Here is a 17,999-nt window from a genome sequence, read left to right on the forward strand (position 1 = left end):
TTTGTTTTTGCTTAACGATTGCCACCTGGGCTAGCCTCTGTTTCCCATCTTCCTCAGTTACAGAGGGTTGATATTTCAGGGTTGCTTTTTCCCCAGGTCTCCACGCCCTTGTGTGTTTCTTTTGCTTAACGATTGCCACCTGACCTAGCCTCTGTTGCCCATCCTCGTCAGTTTCAGAGGGTAGATTTCTCAGTGCTGCTTTTTCCCCAGGTCTCCACGCCCTCGTGTGTTTCTTTTGCTTAAAGTTTGTCACCTGAAGCCAGCCTCTCTTGCCCATCTTCCTCAGTTTCAGAGGGTAGATATTTCAGCGTTGCTTTTTCCCCAGGTCTTCACACCTTAGTGTTTTGTTTTTGCTTAACGATTGCCACCTGGGCTAGCCTCTGTTTCCCATCTTCCTCAGTTACAGAGGGTTGATATTTCAGGGTTGCTTTTTCCCCAGGTCTCCACGCCCTTGTGTGTTTCTTTTGCTTAACGATTGCCACCTGACCTAGCCTCTGTTGCCCATCCTCGTCAGTTTCAGAGGGTAGATTTCTCAGTGCTGCTTTTTCCCCAGGTCTCCACGCCCTCGTGTGTTTCTTTTGCTTAAAGTTTGTCACCTGAAGCCAGCCTCTCTTGCCCATCTTACTCAGTTTCAGAGGGTAGATATTTCAGCGTTGCTTTTTCCCCAGGTCTTCACACCTTAGTGTTTTGTTTTTGCTTAACGATTGCCACCTGGGCTAGCCTCTGTTTCCCATCTTCCTCAGTTTCAGAGGGTTGATATTTCAGGGTTGCTTTTTCCCCAGGTCTCCACGCCCTTGTGTGTTTCTTTTGCTTAACGATTGCCACCTGACCTAGCCTCTGTTGCCCATCCTCGTCAGTTTCAGAGGGTAGATTTCTCCGTGTTGCTTTTTCCCCAGGTCTCCACGCCCTTGTGTGTTTCTTTTGCTTAACGTTTGCCACCTGAAGCCAGCCTCTCTTGCCCATCTTCCTCAGTTTCAGAGGGTAGATATTTCAGGGTTGCTTTTTCCCCAGGTCTCCACGCCTTTGGGTCTTGCTTCTGCTTAACGATTGCCACCTGAGGTAGCCTCTGTTGCCCTTGTTCCTCAGTTTCAGAGGGTGGATTTCTCCGTGTTGCTTTTTCCCCAGGTCTCCACGCCCTTGTGTGTTTCTTTTGCTTAACGATTGCCACCTGAGGTAGCCTCTGTTGCCCATCCTCGTCAGTTTCAGAGGGTGGATTTCTCCCTGTTGCTTTTTCCCCAGGTCTCCACGCCCTTGTGTGTTTCTTTTGCTTAAAGTTTGCCACCTGAAGCCAGCCTCTCTTGCCCATCTTCCTCAGTTTCAGAGGGTAGATATTTCAGGGTTGCTTTTTCCCCAGGTCTCCACGCCTTTGGGTTTTGTTTTTGCTTAACGATTGCCACCTGAGGTAGCCTCTCTTGCCCATCTTCCTCAGTTTCAGAGGGTGGATTTCTCCGTGTTGCTTTTTCCACAGGTCTCCACGCCCTTGTGTGTTTCTTTTGCTTCACGATTGCCACCTGAGGTAGCCTCTGTTGCCCATCCTCGTCAGTTTCAGAGGGTAGATTTCTCAGTGCTGCTTTTTCCCCAGGTCTCCACGCCCTCGTGTGTTTCTTTTGCTTAAAGTTTGTCACCTGAAGCCAGCCTCTCTTGCCCATCTTCCTCAGTTTCAGAGGGTAGATATTTCAGCGTTGCTTTTTCCCCAGGTCTTCACACCTTAGTGTTTTGTTTTTGCTTAACGATTGCCACCTGGGCTAGCCTCTGTTTCCCATCTTCCTCAGTTTCAGAGGGTTGATATTTCAGGGTTGCTTTTTCCCCAGGTCTCCACGCCCTTGTGTGTTTCTTTTGCTTAACGATTGCCACCTGACCTAGCCTCTGTTGCCCATCCTCGTCAGTTTCAGAGGGTAGATTTCTCCGTGTTGCTTTTTCCCCAGGTCTCCACGCCCTTGTGTGTTTCTTTTGCTTAACGTTTGCCACCTGAAGCCAGCCTCTCTTGCCCATCTTCCTCAGTTTCAGAGGGTAGATATTTCAGGGTTGCTTTTTACCCAGGTCTCCACGCTTTTGGGTTTTGTTTTTGCTTAACGATTGCCACCTGAGGTAGCCTCTGTTGCCCATCTTCCTCAGTTTCAGAGGGTGGATTTCTCAGTGTTGCTTTTTACCCAGGTCTCCACGCCCTTGTGTGTTTCTTTTGCTTAAAGATTGCCACCTGAGCTAGCCTCTGTTGCCCATCTTCGTCCGTTTCAGAGGGTAGATTTCTCAGTGTTGCCTTTTCGCCAGCTCCCCACGCCCTTGTGTGTTTCTTTTGCTTAAAGATTGTCACCTGAGCTAGGCACTGTTGCCCTGCTTCCTCAGTTTCAGAGGGTACCTTTTTCAGGGTAGCTTTTTGACCGGGTCTCCTCGCCATTGTATTTTTCTATTTCACTTTTTTTGCATAAAGATTGCCACCTGAGCTAGCCTCTGTTGCCCATCTTCTTCGGTTTCAGAGGGTAGATTTCTCAGTGTTTCATGTTCGCCAGCTCTCCACGCCCTTGGGTCTTTTTTTTTTTTTTGCTTAAAGGTTGCAACCTGAGCTAGCTTCTTTTGCCCATGTTCGTCAGTTTCAGAGGGTGGATTTCTCCGTGTTGCTTTTTCCCCAGGTCTCCACGCCCTTGTGTGTTTCTTCTGCTTAACGATTGCCACCTGAGGTAGCCTCTGTTGCCCATCCTCGTCAGTTTCAGAGGGTGGATTTCTCCCTGTTGCTTTTCCCCCAGGTCTCCACGCCCTTGTGTGTTCCTTTTGCTTAAACTTTGCCACCTGAAGCCAGACTCTCTTGCCCATCTTCCTCAGTTTCAGAGGGTAGATACTTCAGGGTTGCTTTTTCCCCAGGTCTCCACGCCTTTGGGTTTTGTTTTTGCTTAACGATTGCCACCTGGGCTAGCCTCTCTTGCCCATCTTCCTCAGTTTCAGAGGGTGGATTTCTCCGTGTTGCTTTTTCCACAGGTCTCCACGCCCTTGTGTGTTTCTTTTGCTTAACGATTGCCACCTGAGGTAGCCTCTGTTGCCCATCCTCGTCAGTTTCAGAGGGTAGATTTCTCAGTGCTGCTTTTTCCCCAGGTCTCCACGCCCTCGTGTGTTTCTTTTGCTTAAAGTTTGTCACCTGAAGCCAGCCTCTCTTGCCCATCTTCCTCAGTTTCAGAGGGTAGATATTTCAGCGTTGCTTTTTCCCCAGGTCTTCACACCTTAGTGTTTTGTTTTTGCTTAACGATTGCCACCTGGGCTAGCCTCTGTTTCCCATCTTCCTCAGTTACAGAGGGTTGATATTTCAGGGTTGCTTTTTCCCCAGGTCTCCACGCCCTTGTGTGTTTCTTTTGCTTAACGATTGCCACCTGACCTAGCCTCTGTTGCCCATCCTCGTCAGTTTCAGAGGGTAGATTTCTCAGTGCTGCTTTTTCCCCAGGTCTCCACGCCCTCGTGTGTTTCTTTTGCTTAAAGTTTGTCACCTGAAGCCAGCCTCTCTTGCCCATCTTACTCAGTTTCAGAGGGTAGATATTTCAGCGTTGCTTTTTCCCCAGGTCTTCACACCTTAGTGTTTTGTTTTTGCTTAACGATTGCCACCTGGGCTAGCCTCTGTTTCCCATCTTCCTCAGTTTCAGAGGGTTGATATTTCAGGGTTGCTTTTTCCCCAGGTCTCCACGCCCTTGTGTGTTTCTTTTGCTTAACGATTGCCACCTGACCTAGCCTCTGTTGCCCATCCTCGTCAGTTTCAGAGGGTAGATTTCTCCGTGTTGCTTTTTCCCCAGGTCTCCACGCCCTTGTGTGTTTCTTTTGCTTAACGTTTGCCACCTGAAGCCAGCCTCTCTTGCCCATCTTCCTCAGTTTCAGAGGGTAGATATTTCAGGGTTGCTTTTTCCCCAGGTCTCCACGCCTTTGGGTCTTGCTTCTGCTTAACGATTGCCACCTGAGGTAGCCTCTGTTGCCCTTGTTCCTCAGTTTCAGAGGGTGGATTTCTCCGTGTTGCTTTTTCCCCAGGTCTCCACGCCCTTGTGTGTTTCTTTTGCTTAACGATTGCCACCTGAGGTAGCCTCTGTTGCCCATCCTCGTCAGTTTCAGAGGGTGGATTTCTCCCTGTTGCTTTTTCCCCAGGTCTCCACGCCCTTGTGTGTTTCTTTTGCTTAAAGTTTGCCACCTGAAGCCAGCCTCTCTTGCCCATCTTCCTCAGTTTCAGAGGGTAGATATTTCAGGGTTGCTTTTTCCCCAGGTCTCCACGCCTTTGGGTTTTGTTTTTGCTTAACGATTGCCACCTGAGGTAGCCTCTCTTGCCCATCTTCCTCAGTTTCAGAGGGTGGATTTCTCCGTGTTGCTTTTTCCACAGGTCTCCACGCCCTTGTGTGTTTCTTTTGCTTCACGATTGCCACCTGAGGTAGCCTCTGTTGCCCATCCTCGTCAGTTTCAGAGGGTAGATTTCTCAGTGCTGCTTTTTCCCCAGGTCTCCACGCCCTCGTGTGTTTCTTTTGCTTAAAGTTTGTCACCTGAAGCCAGCCTCTCTTGCCCATCTTCCTCAGTTTCAGAGGGTAGATATTTCAGCGTTGCTTTTTCCCCAGGTCTTCACACCTTAGTGTTTTGTTTTTGCTTAACGATTGCCACCTGGGCTAGCCTCTGTTTCCCATCTTCCTCAGTTTCAGAGGGTTGATATTTCAGGGTTGCTTTTTCCCCAGGTCTCCACGCCCTTGTGTGTTTCTTTTGCTTAACGATTGCCACCTGACCTAGCCTCTGTTGCCCATCCTCGTCAGTTTCAGAGGGTAGATTTCTCCGTGTTGCTTTTTCCCCAGGTCTCCACGCCCTTGTGTGTTTCTTTTGCTTAACGTTTGCCACCTGAAGCCAGCCTCTCTTGCCCATCTTCCTCAGTTTCAGAGGGTAGATATTTCAGGGTTGCTTTTTACCCAGGTCTCCACGCTTTTGGGTTTTGTTTTTGCTTAACGATTGCCACCTGAGGTAGCCTCTGTTGCCCATCTTCCTCAGTTTCAGAGGGTGGATTTCTCAGTGTTGCTTTTTACCCAGGTCTCCACGCCCTTGTGTGTTTCTTTTGCTTAAAGATTGCCACCTGAGCTAGCCTCTGTTGCCCATCTTCGTCCGTTTCAGAGGGTAGATTTCTCAGTGTTGCCTTTTCGCCAGCTCCCCACGCCCTTGTGTGTTTCTTTTGCTTAAAGATTGTCACCTGAGCTAGGCACTGTTGCCCTGCTTCCTCAGTTTCAGAGGGTACCTTTTTCAGGGTAGCTTTTTGACCGGGTCTCCTCGCCATTGTATTTTTCTATTTCACTTTTTTTGCATAAAGATTGCCACCTGAGCTAGCCTCTGTTGCCCATCTTCTTCGGTTTCAGAGGGTAGATTTCTCAGTGTTTCATGTTCGCCAGCTCTCCACGCCCTTGGGTCTTTTTTTTTTTTTTGCTTAAAGGTTGCAACCTGAGCTAGCTTCTTTTGCCCATGTTCGTCAGTTTCAGAGGGTGGATTTCTCCGTGTTGCTTTTTCCCCAGGTCTCCACGCCCTTGTGTGTTTCTTTTGCTTCACGATTGCCACCTGAGGTAGCCTCTGTTGCCCATCCTCGTCAGTTTCAGAGGGTAGATATATCAGGGTTGCTTTTTCCCCAGGTCTCCACGCCCTTGTGTGTTTCTTTTGCTTAAAGTTTGCCACCTGAAGCCAGCCTCTCTTGCCCATCTTCCTCAGTTTCAGAGGGTAGATATTTCAGGGTTGCTTTTTCCCCAGGTCTCCACGCCTTTGGGTCTTGCTTCTGCTTAACGATTGCCACCTGAGGTAGCCTCTGTTGCCCTTGTTCCTCAGTTTCAGAGGGTGGATTTCTCCGTGTTGCTTTTTCCCCAGGTCTCCACGCCCTTGTGTGTTTCTTCTGCTTAACGATTGCCACCTGAGGTAGCCTCTGTTGCCCATCCTCGTCAGTTTCAGAGGGTGGATTTCTCCCTGTTGCTTTTCCCCCAGGTCTCCACGCCCTTGTGTGTTCCTTTTGCTTAAACTTTGCCACCTGAAGCCAGACTCTCTTGCCCATCTTCCTCAGTTTCAGAGGGTAGATACTTCAGGGTTGCTTTTTCCCCAGGTCTCCACGCCTTTGGGTTTTGTTTTTGCTTAACGATTGCCACCTGGGCTAGCCTCTCTTGCCCATCTTCCTCAGTTTCAGAGGGTGGATTTCTCCGTGTTGCTTTTTCCACAGGTCTCCACGCCCTTGTGTGTTTCTTTTGCTTAACGATTGCCACCTGAGGTAGCCTCTGTTGCCCATCCTCGTCAGTTTCAGAGGGTAGATTTCTCAGTGCTGCTTTTTCCCCAGGTCTCCACGCCCTCGTGTGTTTCTTTTGCTTAAAGTTTGTCACCTGAAGCCAGCCTCTCTTGCCCATCTTCCTCAGTTTCAGAGGGTAGATATTTCAGCGTTGCTTTTTCCCCAGGTCTTCACACCTTAGTGTTTTGTTTTTGCTTAACGATTGCCACCTGGGCTAGCCTCTGTTTCCCATCTTCCTCAGTTACAGAGGGTTGATATTTCAGGGTTGCTTTTTCCCCAGGTCTCCACGCCCTTGTGTGTTTCTTTTGCTTAACGATTGCCACCTGACCTAGCCTCTGTTGCCCATCCTCGTCAGTTTCAGAGGGTAGATTTCTCAGTGCTGCTTTTTCCCCAGGTCTCCACGCCCTCGTGTGTTTCTTTTGCTTAAAGTTTGTCACCTGAAGCCAGCCTCTCTTGCCCATCTTACTCAGTTTCAGAGGGTAGATATTTCAGCGTTGCTTTTTCCCCAGGTCTTCACACCTTAGTGTTTTGTTTTTGCTTAACGATTGCCACCTGGGCTAGCCTCTGTTTCCCATCTTCCTCAGTTTCAGAGGGTTGATATTTCAGGGTTGCTTTTTCCCCAGGTCTCCACGCCCTTGTGTGTTTCTTTTGCTTAACGATTGCCACCTGAGGTAGCCTCTGTTGCCCATCCTCGTCAGTTTCAGAGGGTAGATTTCTCCGTGTTGCTTTTTCCCCAGGTCTCCACGCCCTTGTGTGTTTCTTTTGCTTAACGTTTGCCACCTGAAGCCAGCCTCTCTTGCCCATCTTCCTCAGTTTCAGAGGGTAGATATTTCAGGGTTGCTTTTTCCCCAGGTCTCCACGCCTTTGGGTCTTGCTTCTGCTTAACGATTGCCACCTGAGGTAGCCTCTGTTGCCCTTGTTCCTCAGTTTCAGAGGGTGGATTTCTCCGTGTTGCTTTTTCCCCAGGTCTCCACGCCCTTGTGTGTTTCTTTTGCTTAACGATTGCCACCTGAGGTAGCCTCTGTTGCCCATCCTCGTCAGTTTCAGAGGGTGGATTTCTCCCTGTTGCTTTTTCCCCAGGTCTCCACGCCCTTGTGTGTTTCTTTTGCTTAAAGTTTGCCACCTGAAGCCAGCCTCTCTTGCCCATCTTCCTCAGTTTCAGAGGGTAGATATTTCAGGGTTGCTTTTTCCCCAGGTCTCCACGCCTTTGGGTTTTGTTTTTGCTTAACGATTGCCACCTGAGGTAGCCTCTCTTGCCCATCTTCCTCAGTTTCAGAGGGTGGATTTCTCCGTGTTGCTTTTTCCACAGGTCTCCACGCCCTTGTGTGTTTCTTTTGCTTCACGATTGCCACCTGAGGTAGCCTCTGTTGCCCATCCTCGTCAGTTTCAGAGGGTAGATTTCTCAGTGCTGCTTTTTCCCCAGGTCTCCACGCCCTCGTGTGTTTCTTTTGCTTAAAGTTTGTCACCTGAAGCCAGCCTCTCTTGCCCATCTTCCTCAGTTTCAGAGGGTAGATATTTCAGCGTTGCTTTTTCCCCAGGTCTTCACACCTTAGTGTTTTGTTTTTGCTTAACGATTGCCACCTGGGCTAGCCTCTGTTTCCCATCTTCCTCAGTTTCAGAGGGTTGATATTTCAGGGTTGCTTTTTCCCCAGGTCTCCACGCCCTTGTGTGTTTCTTTTGCTTAACGATTGCCACCTGACCTAGCCTCTGTTGCCCATCCTCGTCAGTTTCAGAGGGTAGATTTCTCCGTGTTGCTTTTTCCCCAGGTCTCCACGCCCTTGTGTGTTTCTTTTGCTTAACGTTTGCCACCTGAAGCCAGCCTCTCTTGCCCATCTTCCTCAGTTTCAGAGGGTAGATATTTCAGGGTTGCTTTTTACCCAGGTCTCCACGCTTTTGGGTTTTGTTTTTGCTTAACGATTGCCACCTGAGGTAGCCTCTGTTGCCCATCTTCCTCAGTTTCAGAGGGTGGATTTCTCAGTGTTGCTTTTTACCCAGGTCTCCACGCCCTTGTGTGTTTCTTTTGCTTAAAGATTGCCACCTGAGCTAGCCTCTGTTGCCCATCTTCGTCCGTTTCAGAGGGTAGATTTCTCAGTGTTGCCTTTTCGCCAGCTCCCCACGCCCTTGTGTGTTTCTTTTGCTTAAAGATTGTCACCTGAGCTAGGCACTGTTGCCCTGCTTCCTCAGTTTCAGAGGGTACCTTTTTCAGGGTAGCTTTTTGACCGGGTCTCCTCGCCATTGTATTTTTCTATTTCACTTTTTTTGCATAAAGATTGCCACCTGAGCTAGCCTCTGTTGCCCATCTTCTTCGGTTTCAGAGGGTAGATTTCTCAGTGTTTCATGTTCGCCAGCTCTCCACGCCCTTGGGTCTTTTTTTTTTTTTTGCTTAAAGGTTGCAACCTGAGCTAGCTTCTTTTGCCCATGTTCGTCAGTTTCAGAGGGTGGATTTCTCCGTGTTGCTTTTTCCCCAGGTCTCCACGCCCTTGTGTGTTTCTTTTGCTTCACGATTGCCACCTGAGGTAGCCTCTGTTGCCCATCCTCGTCAGTTTCAGAGGGTAGATATATCAGGGTTGCTTTTTCCCCAGGTCTCCACGCCCTTGTGTGTTTCTTTTGCTTAAAGTTTGCCACCTGAAGCCAGCCTCTCTTGCCCATCTTCCTCAGTTTCAGAGGGTAGATATTTCAGGGTTGCTTTTTCCCCAGGTCTCCACGCCTTTGGGTCTTGCTTCTGCTTAACGATTGCCACCTGAGGTAGCCTCTGTTGCCCTTGTTCCTCAGTTTCAGAGGGTGGATTTCTCCGTGTTGCTTTTTCCCCAGGTCTCCACGCCCTTGTGTGTTTCTTCTGCTTAACGATTGCCACCTGAGGTAGCCTCTGTTGCCCATCCTCGTCAGTTTCAGAGGGTGGATTTCTCCCTGTTGCTTTTCCCCCAGGTCTCCACGCCCTTGTGTGTTCCTTTTGCTTAAACTTTGCCACCTGAAGCCAGACTCTCTTGCCCATCTTCCTCAGTTTCAGAGGGTAGATACTTCAGGGTTGCTTTTTCCCCAGGTCTCCACGCCTTTGGGTTTTGTTTTTGCTTAACGATTGCCACCTGGGCTAGCCTCTCTTGCCCATCTTCCTCAGTTTCAGAGGGTGGATTTCTCCGTGTTGCTTTTTCCACAGGTCTCCACGCCCTTGTGTGTTTCTTTTGCTTAACGATTGCCACCTGAGGTAGCCTCTGTTGCCCATCCTCGTCAGTTTCAGAGGGTAGATTTCTCAGTGCTGCTTTTTCCCCAGGTCTCCACGCCCTCGTGTGTTTCTTTTGCTTAAAGTTTGTCACCTGAAGCCAGCCTCTCTTGCCCATCTTCCTCAGTTTCAGAGGGTAGATATTTCAGCGTTGCTTTTTCCCCAGGTCTTCACACCTTAGTGTTTTGTTTTTGCTTAACGATTGCCACCTGGGCTAGCCTCTGTTTCCCATCTTCCTCAGTTACAGAGGGTTGATATTTCAGGGTTGCTTTTTCCCCAGGTCTCCACGCCCTTGTGTGTTTCTTTTGCTTAACGATTGCCACCTGACCTAGCCTCTGTTGCCCATCCTCGTCAGTTTCAGAGGGTAGATTTCTCAGTGCTGCTTTTTCCCCAGGTCTCCACGCCCTCGTGTGTTTCTTTTGCTTAAAGTTTGTCACCTGAAGCCAGCCTCTCTTGCCCATCTTACTCAGTTTCAGAGGGTAGATATTTCAGCGTTGCTTTTTCCCCAGGTCTTCACACCTTAGTGTTTTGTTTTTGCTTAACGATTGCCACCTGGGCTAGCCTCTGTTTCCCATCTTCCTCAGTTTCAGAGGGTTGATATTTCAGGGTTGCTTTTTCCCCAGGTCTCCACGCCCTTGTGTGTTTCTTTTGCTTAACGATTGCCACCTGACCTAGCCTCTGTTGCCCATCCTCGTCAGTTTCAGAGGGTAGATTTCTCCGTGTTGCTTTTTCCCCAGGTCTCCACGCCCTTGTGTGTTTCTTTTGCTTAACGTTTGCCACCTGAAGCCAGCCTCTCTTGCCCATCTTCCTCAGTTTCAGAGGGTAGATATTTCAGGGTTGCTTTTTCCCCAGGTCTCCACGCCTTTGGGTCTTGCTTCTGCTTAACGATTGCCACCTGAGGTAGCCTCTGTTGCCCTTGTTCCTCAGTTTCAGAGGGTGGATTTCTCCGTGTTGCTTTTTCCCCAGGTCTCCACGCCCTTGTGTGTTTCTTTTGCTTAACGATTGCCACCTGAGGTAGCCTCTGTTGCCCATCCTCGTCAGTTTCAGAGGGTGGATTTCTCCCTGTTGCTTTTTCCCCAGGTCTCCACGCCCTTGTGTGTTTCTTTTGCTTAAAGTTTGCCACCTGAAGCCAGCCTCTCTTGCCCATCTTCCTCAGTTTCAGAGGGTAGATATTTCAGGGTTGCTTTTTCCCCAGGTCTCCACGCCTTTGGGTTTTGTTTTTGCTTAACGATTGCCACCTGAGGTAGCCTCTCTTGCCCATCTTCCTCAGTTTCAGAGGGTGGATTTCTCCGTGTTGCTTTTTCCACAGGTCTCCACGCCCTTGTGTGTTTCTTTTGCTTCACGATTGCCACCTGAGGTAGCCTCTGTTGCCCATCCTCGTCAGTTTCAGAGGGTAGATTTCTCAGTGCTGCTTTTTCCCCAGGTCTCCACGCCCTCGTGTGTTTCTTTTGCTTAAAGTTTGTCACCTGAAGCCAGCCTCTCTTGCCCATCTTCCTCAGTTTCAGAGGGTAGATATTTCAGCGTTGCTTTTTCCCCAGGTCTTCACACCTTAGTGTTTTGTTTTTGCTTAACGATTGCCACCTGGGCTAGCCTCTGTTTCCCATCTTCCTCAGTTTCAGAGGGTTGATATTTCAGGGTTGCTTTTTCCCCAGGTCTCCACGCCCTTGTGTGTTTCTTTTGCTTAACGATTGCCACCTGACCTAGCCTCTGTTGCCCATCCTCGTCAGTTTCAGAGGGTAGATTTCTCCGTGTTGCTTTTTCCCCAGGTCTCCACGCCCTTGTGTGTTTCTTTTGCTTAACGTTTGCCACCTGAAGCCAGCCTCTCTTGCCCATCTTCCTCAGTTTCAGAGGGTAGATATTTCAGGGTTGCTTTTTACCCAGGTCTCCACGCTTTTGGGTTTTGTTTTTGCTTAACGATTGCCACCTGAGGTAGCCTCTGTTGCCCATCTTCCTCAGTTTCAGAGGGTGGATTTCTCAGTGTTGCTTTTTACCCAGGTCTCCACGCCCTTGTGTGTTTCTTTTGCTTAAAGATTGCCACCTGAGCTAGCCTCTGTTGCCCATCTTCGTCCGTTTCAGAGGGTAGATTTCTCAGTGTTGCCTTTTCGCCAGCTCCCCACGCCCTTGTGTGTTTCTTTTGCTTAAAGATTGTCACCTGAGCTAGGCACTGTTGCCCTGCTTCCTCAGTTTCAGAGGGTACCTTTTTCAGGGTAGCTTTTTGACCGGGTCTCCTCGCCATTGTATTTTTCTATTTCACTTTTTTTGCATAAAGATTGCCACCTGAGCTAGCCTCTGTTGCCCATCTTCTTCGGTTTCAGAGGGTAGATTTCTCAGTGTTTCATGTTCGCCAGCTCTCCACGCCCTTGCGTCTTTTTTTTTTTTTTGCTTAAAGGTTGCAACCTGAGCTAGCTTCTTTTGCCCATGTTCGTCAGTTTCAGAGGGTGGATTTCTCCGTGTTGCTTTTTCCCCAGGTCTCCACGCCCTTGTGTGTTTCTTTTGCTTAACGATTGCCACCTGAGGTAGCCTCTGTTGCCCATCCTCGTCAGTTTCAGAGGGTAGATATATCAGGGTTGCTTTTTCCCCAGGTCTCCACGCCCTTGTGTGTTTCTTTTGCTTAAAGTTTGCCACCTGAAGCCAGCCTCTCTTGCCCATCTTCCTCAGTTTCAGAGGGTAGATATTTCAGGGTTGCTTTTTCCCCAGGTCTCCACGCCTTTGGGTCTTGCTTCTGCTTAACGATTGCCACCTGAGGTAGCCTCTGTTGCCCTTGTTCCTCAGTTTCAGAGGGTGGATTTCTCCGTGTTGCTTTTTCCCCAGGTCTCCACGCCCTTGTGTGTTTCTTTTGCTTAACGATTGCCACCTGAGGTAGCCTCTGTTGCCCATCCTCGTCAGTTTCAGAGGGTGGATTTCTCCCTGTTGCTTTTTCCCCAGGTCTCCACGCCCTTGTGTGTTTCTTTTGCTTAAAGTTTGCCACCTGAAGCCAGCCTCTCTTGCCCATCTTCCTCAGTTTCAGAGGGTAGATATTTCAGGGTTGCTTTTTCCCCAGGTCTCCACGCCTTTGGGTTTTGTTTTTGCTTAACGATTGCCACCTGAGGTAGCCTCTCTTGCCCATCTTCCTCAGTTTCAGAGGGTGGATTTCTCCGTGTTGCTTTTTCCACAGGTCTCCACGCCCTTGTGTGTTTCTTTTGCTTCACGATTGCCACCTGAGGTAGCCTCTGTTGCCCATCCTCGTCAGTTTCAGAGGGTAGATTTCTCAGTGCTGCTTTTTCCCCAGGTCTCCACGCCCTCGTGTGTTTCTTTTGCTTAAAGTTTGTCACCTGAAGCCAGCCTCTCTTGCCCATCTTCCTCAGTTTCAGAGGGTAGATATTTCAGCGTTGCTTTTTCCCCAGGTCTTCACACCTTAGTGTTTTGTTTTTGCTTAACGATTGCCACCTGGGCTAGCCTCTGTTTCCCATCTTCCTCAGTTTCAGAGGGTTGATATTTCAGGGTTGCTTTTTCCCCAGGTCTCCACGCCCTTGTGTGTTTCTTTTGCTTAACGATTGCCACCTGACCTAGCCTCTGTTGCCCATCCGCGTCAGTTTCAGAGGGTAGATTTCTCCGTGTTGCTTTTTCCCCAGGTCTCCACGCCCTTGTGTGTTTCTTTTGCTTAACGTTTGCCACCTGAAGCCAGCCTCTCTTGCCCATCTTCCTCAGTTTCAGAGGGTAGATATTTCAGGGTTGCTTTTTACCCAGGTCTCCACGCTTTTGTGTTTTGTTTTTGCTTAACGATTGCCACCTGAGGTAGCCTCTGTTGCCCATCTTCCTCAGTTTCAGAGGGTGGATTTCTCAGTGTTGCTTTTTACCCAGGTCTCCACGCCCTTGTGTGTTTCTTTTGCTTAAAGATTGCCACCTGAGCTAGCCTCTGTTGCCCATCTTCGTCCGTTTCAGAGGGTAGATTTCTCAGTGTTGCCTTTTCGCCAGCTCCCCACGCCCTTGTGTGTTTCTTTTGCTTAAAGATTGTCACCTGAGCTAGGCACTGTTGCCCTGCTTCCTCAGTTTCAGAGGGTACCTTTTTCAGGGTAGCTTTTTGACCGGGTCTCCTCGCCATTGTATTTTTCTATTTCACTTTTTTTGCATAAAGATTGCCACCTGAGCTAGCCTCTGTTGCCCATCTTCTTCGGTTTCAGAGGGTAGATTTCTCAGTGTTTCATGTTCGCCAGCTCTCCACGCCCTTGCGTCTTTTTTTTTTTTTTGCTTAAAGGTTGCAACCTGAGCTAGCTTCTTTTGCCCATGTTCGTCAGTTTCAGAGGGTGGATTTCTCCGTGTTGCTTTTTCCCCAGGTCTCCACGCCCTTGTGTGTTTCTTTTGCTTAACGATTGCCACCTGAGGTAGCCTCTGTTGCCCATCCTCGTCAGTTTCAGAGGGTAGATATATCAGGGTTGCTTTTTCCCCAGGTCTCCACGCCCTTGTGTGTTTCTTTTGCTTAAAGTTTGCCACCTGAAGCCAGCCTCTCTTGCCCATCTTCCTCAGTTTCAGAGGGTAGATATTTCAGGGTTGCTTTTTCCCCAGGTCTCCACGCCTTTGGGTCTTGCTTCTGCTTAACGATTGCCACCTGAGGTAGCCTCTGTTGCCCTTGTTCCTCAGTTTCAGAGGGTGGATTTCTCCGTGTTGCTTTTTCCCCAGGTCTCCACGCCCTTGTGTGTTCCTTTTGCTTAAACTTTGCCACCTGAAGCCAGACTCTCTTGCCCATCTTCCTCAGTTTCAGAGGGTAGATACTTCAGGGTTGCTTTTTCCCCAGGTCTGCACGCCTTTGGGTTTTGTTTTTGCTTAACGATTGCCACCTGAGGTAGCCTCTCTTGCCCATCTTCCTCAGTTTCAGAGGGTGGATTTCTCCGTGTTGCTTTTTCCACAGGTCTCCACGCCCTTGTGTGTTTCTTTTGCTTAACGATTGCCACCTGAGGTAGCCTCTCTTGCCCATCTTCCTCAGTTTCAGAGGGTAGATTTCTCAGTGCTGCTTTTTCCCCAGGTCTCCACGCCCTCGTGTGTTTCTTTTGCTTAACGATTGCCACCTGAGGTAGCCTCTGTTGCCCATCCTCGTCAGTTTCAGAGGGTGGATTTCTCCCTGTTGCTTTTTCCCCAGGTCTCCACGCCCTTGTGTGTTCCTTTTGCTTAAACTTTGCCACCTGAAGCCTGACTCTCTTGCCCATCTTCCTCAGTTTCAGAGGGTAGATACTTCAGGGTTGCTTTTTCCCCAGGTCTCCACGCCTTTGGGTTTTGTTTTTGCTTAACGATTGCCACCTGAGCTAGCCTCTCTTGCCCATCTTCCTCAGTTTCAGAGGGTGGATTTCTCCGTGTTGCTTTTTCCACAGGTCTCCACGCCCTTGTGTGTTTCTTTTGCTTAACGATTGCCAACTGAGGTAGCCTCTGTTGCCCATCCTCGTCAGTTTCAGAGGGTAGATTTCTCAGTGCTGCTTTTTCCCCAGGTCTCCACGCCCTCTTGTGTTTCTTTTGCTTAAAGTTTGTCACCTGAAGCCAGCCTCTCTTGCCCATCTTCCTCAGTTTCAGAGGGTAGATATTTCAGCGTCGCTTTTTCCCCAGGTCTTCACACCTTAGTGTTTTGTTTTTGCTTAACGATTGCCACCTGGGCTAGCCTCTGTTTCCCATCTTCCTCAGTTTCAGAGGGTTGATATTTCAGGGTTGCTTTTTCCCCAGGTCTCCACGCCCTTGTGTGTTTCTTTTGCTTAACGATTGCCACCTGACCTAGCCTCTGTTGCCCATCCTCGTCAGTTTCAGAGGGTAGATTTCTCCGTGTTGCTTTTTCCCCAGGTCTCCACGCCCTTGTGTGTTTCTTTTGCTTAACGTTTGCCACCTGAAGCCAGCCTCTCTTGCCCATCTTCCTCAGTTTCAGAGCGTAGATATTTCAGGGTTGCTTTTTACCCAGGTCTCCATGCTTTTGGGTTTTGTTTTTGCTTAACGATTGCCACCTGAGGTAGCCTCTGTTGCCCATTTCCTCAGTTTCAGAGGGTGGATTTCTCAGTGTTGCTTTTTACCCAGGTCTCCACGCCCTTGTGTGTTTCTTTTGCTTAAAGATTGCCACCTGAGCTAGCCTCTGTTGCCCATCTTCGTCCGTTTCAGAGGGTAGATTTCTCAGTGTTGCCTTTTCGCCAGCTCCCCACGCCCTTGTGTGTTTCTTTTGCTTAAAGATTGTCACCTGAGCTAGGCACTGTTGCCCTGCTTCCTCAGTTTCAGAGGGTACCTTTTTCAGGGTAGCTTTTTGACCGGGTCTCCTCGCCATTGTATTTTTCTATTTCACTTTTTTTGCATAAAGATTGCCACCTGAGCTAGCCTCTGTTGCCCATCTTCTTCGGTTTCAGAGGGTAGATTTCTCAGTGTTTCATGTTCGCCAGCTCTCCACGCCCTTGCGTCTTTTTTTTTTTTTTGCTTAAAGGTTGCAACCTGAGCTAGCTTCTTTTGCCCATGTTCGTCAGTTTCAGAGGGTGGATTTCTCCGTGTTGCTTTTTCCCCAGGTCTCCACGCCCTTGTGTGTTTCTTTTGCTTAACGATTGCCACCTGAGGTAGCCTCTGTTGCCCATCCTCGTCAGTTTCAGAGGGTAGATATATCAGGGTTGCTTTTTCCCCAGGTCTCCACGCCCTTGTGTGTTTCTTTTGCTTAAAGTTTGCCACCTGAAGCCAGCCTCTCTTGCCCATCTTCCTCAGTTTCAGAGGGTAGATATTTCAGGGTTGCTTTTTCCCCAGGTCTCCACGCCTTTGGGTCTTGCTTCTGCTTAACGATTGCCACCTGAGGTAGCCTCTGTTGCCCTTGTTCCTCAGTTTCAGAGGGTGGATTTCTCCGTGTTGCTTTTTCCCCAGGTCTCCACGCCCTTGTGTGTTTCTTTTGCTTAACGATTGCCACCTGAGGTAGCCTCTGTTGCCCATCCTCGTCAGTTTCAGAGGGTGGATTTCTCCCTGTTGCTTTTTCCCCAGGTCTCCACGCCCTTGTGTGTTCCTTTTGCTTAAAGTTTGCCACCTGAAGCCAGCCTCTCTTGCCCATCTTCCTCAGTTTCAGAGGGTAGATATTTCAGGGTTGCTTTTTCCCCAGGTCTCCACGCCTTTGGGTTTTGTTTTTGCTTAACGATTGCCACCTGAGGTAGCCTCTCTTGCCCATCTTCCTCAGTTTCAGAGGGTGGATTTCTCCGTGTTGCTTTTTCCACAGGTCTCCACGCCCTTGTGTGTTTCTTTTGCTTCACGATTGCCACCTGAGGTAGCCTCTGTTGCCCATCCTCGTCAGTTTCAGAGGGTAGATTTCTCAGTGCTGCTTTTTCCCCAGGTCTCCACGCCCTCGTGTGTTTCTTTTGCTTAAAGTTTGTCACCTGAAGCCAGCCTCTCTTGCCCATCTTCCTCAGTTTCAGAGGGTAGATATTTCAGCGTCGCTTTTTCCCCAGGTCTTCACACCTTAGTGTTTTGTTTTTGCTTAACGATTGCCACCTGGGCTAGCCTCTGTTTCCCATCTTCCTCAGTTTCAGAGGGTTGATATTTCAGGGTTGCTTTTTCCCCAGGTCTCCACGCCCTTGTGTGTTTCTTTTGCTTAACGATTGCCACCTGACCTAGCCTCTGTTGCCCATCCTCGTCAGTTTCAGAGGGTAGATTTCTCCGTGTTGCTTTTTCCCCAGGTCTCCACGCCCTTGTGTGTTTCTTTTGCTTAACGTTTGCCACCTGAAGCCAGCCTCTCTTGCCCATCTTCCTCAGTTTCAGAGGGTAGATATTTCAGGGTTGCTTTTTACCCAGGTCTCCACGCTTTTGGGTTTTGTTTTTGCTTAACGATTGCCACCTGAGGTAGCCTCTGTTGCCCATCTTCCTCAGTTTCAGAGGGTGGATTTCTCAGTGTTGCTTTTTACCCAGGTCTCCACGCCCTTGTGTGTTTCTTTTGCTTAAAGATTGCCACCTGAGCTAGCCTCTGTTGCCCATCTTCGTCCGTTTCAGAGGGTAGATTTCTCAGTGTTGCCTTTTCGCCAGCTCCCCACGCCCTTGTGTGTTTCTTTTGCTTAAAGATTGTCACCTGAGCTAGGCACTGTTGCCCTGCTTCCTCAGTTTCAGAGGGTACCTTTTTCAGGGTAGCTTTTTGACCGGGTCTCCTCGCCATTGTATTTTTCTATTTCACTTTTTTTGCATAAAGATTGCCACCTGAGCTAGCCTCTGTTGCCCATCTTCTTCGGTTTCAGAGGGTAGATTTCTCAGTGTTTCATGTTCGCCAGCTCTCCACGCCCTTGCGTCTTTTTTTTTTTTTTGCTTAAAGGTTGCAACCTGAGCTAGCTTCTTTTGCCCATGTTCGTCAGTTTCAGAGGGTGGATTTCTCCGTGTTGCTTTTTCCCCAGGTCTCCACGCCCTTGTGTGTTTCTTTTGCTTAACGATTGCCACCTGAGGTAGCCTCTGTTGCCCATCCTCGTCAGTTTCAGAGGGTAGATATATCAGGGTTGCTTTTTCCCCAGGTCTCCACGCCCTTGTGTGTTTCTTTTGCTTAAAGTTTGCCACCTGAAGCCAGCCTCTCTTGCCCATCTTCCT

The sequence above is a fragment of the Equus asinus genome, chromosome 10 (genome assembly GCF_041296235.1).
Source record: "Equus asinus isolate D_3611 breed Donkey chromosome 10, EquAss-T2T_v2, whole genome shotgun sequence".
In the NCBI taxonomy this organism is placed as follows: Eukaryota; Metazoa; Chordata; class Mammalia; order Perissodactyla; family Equidae; genus Equus; species Equus asinus.